An 11438-nucleotide genomic window follows, 5' to 3' on the forward strand; every position below is an offset into this window, starting at 1 on the left:
GATTAAACCCCCTAGAGTCGATTGACACACCTGTGCCTCACAAAGTGATGTCATTTTGAATAGCTCCCTGTGTTTATGCTAGAGACTTACTGTTTCTTGTAGTGGCTGCAACTCAAGGCCCTCTTTCTGGCCGATATAACGTTTACGCCTATTCCATAACATGGGAGCTTGTGAAAGTGGCCTTTTTCTACACGATGATCCAGACAAGAAAATTGTCACGAAATCGTCTGTAAAACCCGAACCGTCTGAGCTACAAACTAATATGTGACAGTGTCGGTTGTTCGGCTATACGACAACAACAAGCTTTACAACAGTCGTCTCAACTCTGTCACTGACTTCGTGATTTTGAAGAGGTCATCTCACAAAACCGACTGTCCAGACCGAACCGTCGGAGCTACACACCAATAGGGGAGACTCATAAACAAACAAAGGTGTCGGCTGTTCTGCTCTAAGACGCACACAATCCTCAGGGGAGTCGTCTGAAGGTAACCAAGTACCGGGCTGTAAAACGTGCATGGGGGTACAATGTGCCAAAAATAATATGACCAAACATGGGTCTACAATTTATTTTTTCTAAGTTATTTTCTCTCTCAGATATAGATCTCACTTCAAAACCTTGTTTCTTATTATTTATTTACTTTCTGTTTTGTCATATGTGAATGTGTTATTCAATATATTTCTATGGGCTATAGCAGTAAATGCCAAATTCAATATTTAATCAGTTATTTTGTTTGTGTGATATATATATATATATATATCTCACACACAACAAAAACATAAACGCAACATGCAACAATTTCAAAGAGTTACAGTTAATATACAGAAAATTGGTCAATTGAAATGAATTCATTAGGCCCTGATCTATGGATTTCACATGACTGGGAATACAGACATGCATCTGTTGGTCACATACCTTGTGACCAACAGAAAACCAGTCACTATCTGGTGTGACCACCATTTGCCTCATGTAGCGCGACATCTTTGCATAGAGTTGATCAGGCTGTTGATTGTGGCTTGCGGAATGTTGTCCCACTCCTTTTCAATGGCTATGCGAAGTCGCTGGATATTGCCGGGAACTGGAACACACTGTTGTACACGTCGATCCAGAGCATCCCAAACATGCGCAACAGTGTGACATGTCTGCTGAGTATACAGGCCATGGAAGAACTGGGACATTTTCAGCTTCCAGGAATTGTGTACAGATCCTTGCGACATGAGGCAGTGTATTATCATGCTGAAACATCATGCTGAAACATGAGGTGATGGTGGCAGATGAATGTCATTTCTCCTTTTGGCAAAGGAGAAATGCTCACTTTTTATTTTACCTTTATTTAACTAGGCAAGTCAGTTAAGAACAAATTCTTATTTTCAATGATGGCCTAGGAACAGTGGGTTAACTGCCGCCTTGTTCAGGGGCAGAACGACATATTTCTACCTTGTCAGCTGGGGATTCGATCTTGCAACCCTTCAGTTACAAGTCCAACACTCTAACCACTAGGCTACCTGCTGCCCACTAACAAGGATGTTAACAAATGTGTGCACAAAATTAGAACAACCTTTTGGTGCTTATTGAACATTTCTGGGATCTTTTATTTCAGCTCAAGAAATATGGGACAAACACGTTACGTTTTTATTTTTGTTCAGTATATATTTTTGTTATACCTAAAGGGGTCCTAAAATCCAATGGCTAAATGATACATTTTATGACAATCTTTAAACAATTCTATATGCTAGCTTTGCAGATATTGGGGTCTAAGGGCTTAGACCTACACGGCTTAATTTCTGAGCTTTGTAGAGAAAATCGTGTGATTCAATTCAGCACAACCTATTTGTGTATATGCTACACTTAACAAAAAGTTGACATTGATGAGTCAGTTATCAATGTGAAATGCTTGACCTAAATGTGTTCACATTTTCTAGCTAGATAGATAACATTAGCGACCAAATATACTCAACGCCCGAACTGCAGAATTTCTAAACCCAGAGTCGCAACATCGCGAGACTTCCAGGAACGCTTGCGAAACAGACCTGGGTTCAGAGTTAGATAAATCAGTCAGAGAAGTGAAAGATTATTTCTTAGCTGTTCATTTCCTCGAACTCTAAACTAACAACCTTGATTTCTAGCTAACGTCGTAACTAGTTGAACACGTTATTATTCCAACCTCGGGAAAGTAAAATGTTTTAATTTCCCTAAAAGCAACTTGATATTTAAGGAGTGCCTTTGATTTTACGGTCTGCACATGCGCAGTTCGGCGCGAGACGACCGTTACACCTATTTATATGCATGAGTTCAGCGAGCCAAAGTCGCCTACAAAGATGTTTCAATTGTGATTGGGGATTTATATTGGATTAACAGTTTTAGCCTAACTTCTTTTCTATATTCCCCTAAAATGACATACCCAAATCTAACTGCCTGTAGCTCAGGCCCTGAAGCAAGGATATGCATATTCTTGGTACCATTTGAAAGGAAACACTTTGAAGTTTGTAGAAATGTGAATTGAATGTATCCGAATATAACACAATCGATCTGGTAGAAGAAAATACAAAGAAAAAAACAACCGTTTAAAAATATAAAAAAATCTGTATAGTCTTTATTTTTTTTCTGTATCGTCTTTCGACAAACGTTAGCTACTAGTTACCTCACTATAATTCCATGGCGACTGCGCAGTTAGCTAGCTAGTATTATTAACTTACCTAAAAATGAGTGATAGAAATATAAAAAGTTTCTAAACACAAAGGCAAGACCTCCGGGAATGCTTGAGAAACAGACCAAACAAACCAGAGAAGTGAACAATTCTTACTTGGTTGTTAATTTTCTCAAAATCTAAAGGCGCAACCTAGATTCAAGCAAATGTCATAAGTGGTTTAACATCGTATTACTCCAACCTCGTGAAACTGACCAACTGGCACGTTTTCATTTTCGTAAAAAAAATAACTTTATAATCACAGGAGTGCCTTTGAGTTGACTGACAGTCTGCACATGCGCAGTTCGGCTCGAGACGACCGTTAGACCCGATGATGTGTTTCTACGCATGAGCTAAGGTAGCCAAGGTCTCCATGATATCGCCTACTAGTGTGATCGGAGAAGCAGTTTTAGCCTTCACACTGTACTGTATTTGGAAATATCTCATAGTTAGCTAACTACTTTAAGTTATCGAGATACGATGGCGACTAGCAACTTAAGTTAGCTACCCCAACTTGATAAAATAACAATTGATTAACGTTTGTCAAATTACATCATCGTGAAATCGAAACGATAACTAACACAAAACAATAATAATACAAAGAGAAAAAACGAACGTGAGATTTGGCACTTGACTGTTTGAAATCTGTCCGATTCGCGTTGGCTAGCTGGAGCGAGAGTTCTTTGTTAGCCCATCTCCGCATAGAACATCGAAGGACAGTTCCGCGTTGCCAAAACTGCGATTTCTCTCCCGCTCATAGAATGCTAATACTAATAGAAATACGGTAATCGGTAGTTTCATTTACCGTTGTGTGGTGAAGTTTCCATCCATAAGTAGCCACCAAGCTGTGAGAAAACTCTCCGAGACGTTTGTTTACCCAAGAAGGTCCTTGCCAAAGGAGCCGGTTGGAGCCTTCCAAACACAGAAAGCCAGCGTTGATTCTTCTTCTTTAGGTTTATTGGCGAACTACACGCAAAAATGTACATTGTCACCACCAACCGGACAGGGGTGAAAAAATCACTAAAGAAAAGTACATTCCACTGTCTACAGGAAAGATCAAATTAACATTATTCCACACAAACTACGAAAGAAAGAAAAAACGATATGGATATATATATATATATATATATATATATACATTTTTGCGTGTAGTTCGCCAATAAACCCAAAGAAGAAGAATCAACGCTGCCCGTTTGTGTTTGGAAGGCTCCAGAAAAAATCCAGAAAAACGCATGTCAAAAATGTTATAAAATGATTTGCACTTTAATGAGGGAAATAAGTATTTGACCCCTCTGCAAAACATGACTTAGTACTTGGTGGCAAAACCCTTGTTGGCAATCAGAGGTCAGACGTTTCTTGTAGTTGGCCACCAGGTTTGCACACATCTCAGGAGGGATTTTGTCCCACTCCTCTTTGCAGAAATTCTCAAGGTCATTAAGGTTTCGAGGCTGACGTTTGGCAAACTCGAACCTTCAGCTCCCTCCACAGATTTTCTATGGGATTTAGGTCTGGAGACTGGCTAGGCCACTCCAGGACCTTAATGTGCTTCTTCTTGAGCCACTCCTTTGTTGCCTTGGCCGTGTGTTTTGGGTCATTGTCATGCTGGAATACCCATCCACGACCCATTTTCAATGCCCTGGCTGAGGAAAGGAGGTTCTCACCCGAGATTTGACGGTACATGGCCCCTTCCATCGTCCCTTTGATGCGGTGAAGTTGTCCTGGCCCCTTAGCAGAAAAACACCCCCAAAGCATAATGTTTTCACCTCCATGTTTGACGATGGGGATTGTGTTCTTGGGGTCATAGGCAGCATTCCTCCTCCAAAGACGGCGAGTTGAGATGATGCCAAAGAGCTCCATTTTGGTCTCATCTGACCACAACACTTTCACCCAGTTGTCCTCTGAATCATTCAGATGTTCATTGGCAAACTTCAGACGGGCATGTATATGTATTCTTGAGCAGGGGGACCTTGCGGGCGCTGCAGGATTTCAGTCCTTCACGGCGTAGTGTGTTACCAATTGTTTTCTTGGTGACTATGGTCCCAGCTGACAAGATCCTCCCGTGTAGTTCTGGGCTGATTCCTCACTGTTCTCATGATCATTGCAATCCCACGAGGTGAGATCTTGCATGGAGCCCCAGGGCGAGGGAGATTGACAGTTATTTTGTGTTTATTCCATTTGCGAATAATCGCACCAAATGTTGTCACCTTCTCGCCAAGCTGCTTGGCGATGGTCTTGTAGCCCATTCCAGCCTTGTGTAGGTCTACAATCTTGTCCCTGACATCCTTGGAGAGCTCTTTGGTCTTGGCCATGGTGGAGAGTTTGGAATCTGATTGATTGATTGCTTCTGTGAACAGGTGTCTTTTTTACAGGTAACAAGCTGCGGTTAGGAGCACTCCCTTTAAGAGTGTGCTCCTAATCTCAGCTCGTTACCTGTATAAAAGACACCTGGGAGCCAGAAATCTTTCTGATTGAGAGGGGGTCAAATACTTATTTCCCTCATTAAAATGCAAATCAATTTATAACATTTCTGACATGCGTTTTTCTGGATATTTTTGTTGTTATTCTGTCTCTCACTGTTCATATAAACCTACCATTAAAATTATAGACTGATCCTTTCTCTATCAGTGGGCAAACGTACAAAATCAGCAGCGGATTAAATAATTTTTACCCCCACTGTATATATGTGTGTCTGTGGGCCAATTGATTTCATTTTAAATTCAAGCTGTATCACAACAAAATGTGGAAAAAGTCAAAGGGTCTGAATACTTTCTGAAGGCACTGTACATCATTGGTACTGACTCGTGTGGTCCCATCCTGTCGAGCCTGAGCAGGGGATTTGAGGTTTGAAATGACTGAAGGAGTGGGAATATTTACAGTGTATTTACAGTATAATATGTACAGTGCCGTCAGAAAGTATTCAGACCCTATGACTTTTTCCACATTTTGTTGTGATACAGCTTGAATTTAAAATGAAATCAATTTTAAAAATTGTCACTGACCCATACACAAACAATACCCCATAATGTCAAAGTGGAATTATGTTTTTTTTAACAAATTCATTATAAATGAAAAGCTGAAATGTCTTTAGTCAATAAGTATTCAACCCCTTTGTTACGGCATGCCAAAATACGTTCAGGAGTAAATATGTGCTTAGCAAGTCACATAATCAGCTGAATGGACTCTCTGTGTGCAATAATAGTGTTTAAAATGATTTTTTTATGACTACCTCATCTCTGTACCCCATACATGCAATTATCTCTAAGGTCCCTCAGTCGAGCAGTACATTTCAAACACAGATTCAACCATAAAGACCAGGGAGGTTTTCCAATGCCTCGCAAAGAAGGGCACCTATTGGTAGATGGGCAAAATAAATTTGGCGATTGATCAACAACTTTGTAGTTATTCTACAATTCTAACCTAATTAAAAAAGTGAAAAGGAAGCCTGTAAAGAATACAAATATTCCAAAACATGCATCCTGTTTGCAACAAGGCATTAAAGTAATACAGCAAAAAAATGTGGAAAGGAATTAACTTTTTGTCCTGAAAACAAAGTGTAATGATTGGGGCAAATCCATTACAACACATTACTGAGTACCACTCTCCATATTTTCAAGCATAGTGTTGGCTGCATCACATTATGGGTATGCTTGTAATAGTTAAGGACTGAGGAGTTTTCAAGATAAATGGAATGAAGCTAAGCACAGGCAAAACAATCCAAGTGTGGAAAGCTCTTAGAGACAGACTTACCCATAAAAACTCACAGCTGTAATCGCTGCCAAAGTTGCTTCCACAAAGTATTGTATGTACATTTTATATTTCTACTTATCTAAAAAATATATTTCTGTATTTCATTTTCAATACATTTGCAAAAACTTTCAAAAACATGTTTTCACATTCACCCATCAACCAATAGGTGCCCTTCTTTGCAAAACAATCTAAATTGATTTCATTTTAAATTCAGGGTGTAACACAACAAAATGTGTAAAAAGTCAAAGGGTCTGAATACTTTCTGAAGCCACTGTACATCATTGGTACTGACTCGTGTGGTCCCACCCTGTCGAGACTGAGCAGGGGATTTTAGGTTTCAAATGACTGAAGGAGTGGGAATATATATATATATATATTTTTTATTTTTTATTTTGTAGTTTGTGTGGAATAATGTTAATTTGATCTTTCCTGTAGACAGTGGAATTTACTTTTCTTTAGTGAATTTCTCACACCTTTCCAGTTGGTGGCGACAATACACATTTTTGCGTGTAGTTCGCTAATAAACCCAAAGAAGAAGAATCAACGCTGCCTTTCTGTGTTTGGAAGGCTCCAATCCTCTCCTTGGCAAGAACCTAGTATGTGTAGATGGGCGAGAAAAAAATAGAGTACATTTAATCCATTTTTAATTCAGGTATGAAAACTTTCTGAAGTTCGGAAAGTATTCAGATCCCTTGACTTTTTCTACATTTTGTTACGTTATACCCTTATTCTAAAATGTATTAAATAAAAAAATATCCTCAGCAATCTATGCACAATACCTCATAATGACAAAGAGAATACAGTTTTTTTTGCAAATGTATTAAAAATAAAAACCTGAAATACCTTATTTACATAAGAATTCAGACCCTATGACCCTTTGAGAATCGAAATTGAGCTCAGGTGCATCATTTTTCCATTGATCATTCTTGAGATGTTTCTACAACTTGATTGGAGTACACCTGTGGTAAATGAAATTGATTGGACATGATTTGGAAAGGCACACCTGTCTATATAAGGTCCCATAATTGACAGTGCATGTTGGAGCAAAAACCAAGCCATGAGGTCGAAGGAATTGTCCATAGAGCTCCAAGACAGGATTGTGTCGAGGCACAGATCTGGGAAAGGGTACCAAAAAATGTCTGCAGCATTGAAGATCCCCAAGAACACAGTGGCCTCCATCATTCTTAAATGGGAGAATGTTGGAACCACCAAGGTTCTTCCTGGAGCTGGCCACCTAGCCAAACTCAACAATTGTGGGATTAGGGCCTTGTTCAGGGAGGTGACCAAGAACCCGATGGTCACTCTGATAGAGTTCCTCTGTGGAAATGGGAGAACCCTCCAGAAGGACAACCATCTCTGCAGCACTCCACCAATCAGGCCTTTATGGTAGAATGGCCAGATGGAAGCCACTCCTCAGTAAAAGAAACATGACAGTCAACTTGGAATTTGCCAAAAGGCAGCTAAAGACTCTAAGACCATGAAAAACAAGATTCTCTGGTCTGATGAAACCAACATTGAAATCTTTAGCCTGAATGTCAAGCGTCACATCTGGAGGTAACCTGCTACCATCCCTATGGTGAAGCTATCCCTATGGAACATTTCTGGGTTCTTTTATTTCAGCTCATGAAACATGTTACGTTTATATTTTTGTTCAGTGTAGTTCAGCTGCAGAAACAATGATGTCAATCTTTCTTGAACTCTTTTCAATTTGTGCAGTGCCATTTATCACCATTGCTATAAAAGCGACAAAGTCCACTTTCTTCAGCGTTGATTCTAACAGACTAGGCGGGTCTTGAAACTCTCGTGCCACCCGAGGCCTAGAACCAAATCAAATCAAATGTATTTATATAGCCCTTCTTACATCAGCTGATATCTCAAAGTGCTGTACAGAAACCCAGCCTAAAACCCCAAACAGCAAGCAATGCAGGTGTAGAAGCACGGTGGCTAGGAAAAACTCCCTAGAAAGGCCAAAACCTAGGAAGAAACCTAGAGAGGAACCGGGCTATGAGGGGTGGCCAGTCCTCTTCTGGCTGTGCCGGGTGGAGATTATAACAGCACATGGCCTAGATGTTCAAATGTTCATAAATGACCAGCATTGTCAAATAGTAATAATCATAGTAGTTGTCGAGGGTGCAACAAGTCAGTAACACAAGAGTAAGTGTCAGTTGGCTTTTTCATAGCCGATCTTTGAGAGTATCTCTACCGCTCCTGCTGTCTCTAGAGAGTTGAAAACAGCAGGTCTGGGACAGGTAGCACGTCCGGTGAATAGGTCAGGGTTCCAGCAGGTCTGTGACAACAGGTCTGGGACAGGTAGCACGTCCGGTGAACAGGTCAGGGTTCCATAGCTGCAGGCAGAACAGTTGGAACTGGAGCAGCAGCACGGCCAGGTAAACTGGGGACAGCAAGGAGTCATCAAGCCAGGTAGTCCTGAGGCATGGTCCTAGGGCGCAGGTCCTCCGAGAGAGAGAAAGAAAGAGAGAGAGAATTAGAGAGAGCATATTTAAATTCACACAGGATACCGGAAAAGACAAGAGAAATACTCCAGATGTGACAGACTGACCCTAGCCCCCCCGACACATAAACTACTGCAGCATAAATACTGGAGGCTGAGACAGGAGGGGTCAGGAGACACTGTGGCCCCATCCGATGAAATGGGGCCAAACAGGTAGGATATAACCCCACCCACTTTGCCAAGGCACAGCCTCCACACCACTGGAGGGATATCTCCAACCACCAACATACCATCCCGGGACAAGGCCAAGTATAGCCCACAAAGATCTCCACCACGGCACAGCCCAAGGGGGGGCACCAACCCAGACAGGAAGACCACTAGCAGGATGAATTTGGGGGAGTGCCCAGTTTTAAACTAGCTAGCAGACTGCTGTCGTTAGCGCCTCCTTCCCGCTAACAACAGCAGTCTGCTAGCTAGTTTAAAACTGGGCACTCCCCCAAATTCATCCTGCTAGTGGCTACATAAACTACTACTATGTGTTGGCTATGGTCATTCGACTAAATGGCCTGAAATGTAGGCACCACGGCTGGCCAGTGATCATCAATGAATACTGCAACCTCACATAAACACTTACCTCACAGTGCAAGTTAAGAGAACTACCGTAGCATGTTAGGATAATTGAGGTGGCAGGTTAGGAGAATAAAGTAAAGGTTAGGAAAGGGGTTAGCTTTGCTAAAATGCGCAGCTGGTTTGGATAATTAACGTGGCAGGTTAGTAGAATGAGGTTAAAGTTTGTAAAAAGGTTAGGCTTAGCTAAAATGATACAGTTAAACAATAAACTTGTCGTGCATACCAATCAGCCACGCAAAATGGTCTTGAGTGGCAAGAAATCTCCCCAATTAGATGATTCGCTTTCAATACACCCACTTCTGTTGACAAGCCCACTTTCATATGCACGCCAAGTATGCAGATAGAACAATGAGCCAGATATTCCACCAGATGTATAAATTTGAAGCATCCGGTTGGCGGTTCTACTAATTACCAAATATGGTGATGAGAGGAATCCCAGTGGCAGGTAGTTGGAGAAGATGGAGCGAGATGGATTTTGGCTGACATTCTGCAAATGTTCTTATCGATTAAACAGGTTTCTGTTTCCAAAACTAGAATCGGAAACAAACAGAGTGGACTGTGTTTTCTAGACTTCGCCCTTTGCCAAAGTTTTTTAAAAATTGCGAGAAGGAGTGCAAGGGAAAATTGCGATATTGCATACGGGGGTATGCGTTCCATAAAGGAAATATGTAAATAAATGCTAGAACGCGCCAGTAGCATCTCATTAGCTCGTGCTTGGCTCTGCCCACCTGCTTGCTTGTTCTGCCCACTATGACGCGACCGGCTTTGGTCTATCTTGGGTTAGTTATAACAATCTTTGGCCAAATCTTTGGCGCTGTCCCTGCTATACTATAGGCCTACTGCCCTGTCCAAAACTGCAACTGCTGCTTCGGAAAGACACGAAGACCCGGCGTAAACCGTTTGATGATGAAAATCTTAACAAGAGCACCCCCTCCAGGTGAAAATTTAATTTAGGCAGAGTTTTAGAATGCATAATGTTCCGTTATCTATATATCATGACACGTTTGTGATAATGTAGAAGAGAAAATCACACAAGACAACAATGACAAAACGGGACAAAACATACCAAGAATTTGAGTAGACATTGTACAGGGAAAGTTCAATCGCTTTTGGTTCAAGGGACAGTGGACTTGAGGCCTCACTTTTATCATAAGGGCCAACTGTCTCTCTAGGCTACGCCTAGCCCACGAATTCGTTGTTTTTTTCAATATGGTGCATGCGGTGATTGAGTTTGACACCCCTGCTTTAGAAAGTTGGGTTGCCTCAAATTATTTATATATACACTAGATCAGGGGTTCCCAATCTTTTTAACTCGGGGTCCCCCTTCCAGCATTGGGGAACATCCCGCTTGCCCGCCCCACGTCTATATCTACGGGCGCAAGCACTGTTCATGACACAAACTGTAAACAGCCCTCGTTGGTGGAGAGATTTTTGAAGGTTTAAAGTTTAATTCCTACAATTCTACACATTTTGTCATGGGGTGCAAAGAAAATGTTGCAACTGTGAAGCACATTTTCTTGCAATTCTATACCATGTATAATTTGTATTCATGTAATATTTGAGTGACAAAAGAATTACAACAACATCTATGGGCTGAACAACCAAAATAAAAAAACGTTTGCTGACATGGGCTAGTTGATGACAAGTTATAAATAGCTCTCTAAGGTATGCAATGACTAACATGACAAGAGGAACTGATGATGCACTACCCAATTTTGAAATTGCACCTTGTGCATTCTCAGGGGTGCGTTCTCAAGTATGCGTACTTAGTCCCCTCCTGTACTCCCTGTTCACTCATGACTGCGTGGCCAAGCACGACTCCAACACCAACATTAAGTTTGCTGACGACACAACGGTGATACGCCTGATCACCAACAACAATGAGACAGCCTATAGGGAGGAGGTCAGAGACCTGGCAGTGTGGT

At 41.3% G+C, this 11438-nt stretch overlaps 1 protein-coding gene across 2 annotated transcripts in view; it reads right to left on the reverse strand.

Annotated features, from left to right (window-relative positions):
* LOC115152092 (serine/threonine-protein kinase WNK1) overlaps positions 1-3624 on the reverse strand; it is a 53081-nt gene extending 49457 nt beyond the window's left edge. For both annotated transcript variants that reach the window (XM_029696605.1, XM_029696604.1), the window contains exon 1: positions 3490-3624. The gene's annotated coding sequence lies outside the window, so the exon portion shown is untranslated. The remainder of the gene's footprint in view (positions 1-3489) is intronic.
* Positions 3625-11438: the final 7814 nt, after the last annotated feature.

The sequence above is a fragment of the Salmo trutta genome, chromosome 17, assembly GCF_901001165.1.
Source record: "Salmo trutta chromosome 17, fSalTru1.1, whole genome shotgun sequence".
NCBI lineage: Eukaryota > Metazoa > Chordata > Actinopteri > Salmoniformes > Salmonidae > Salmo > Salmo trutta.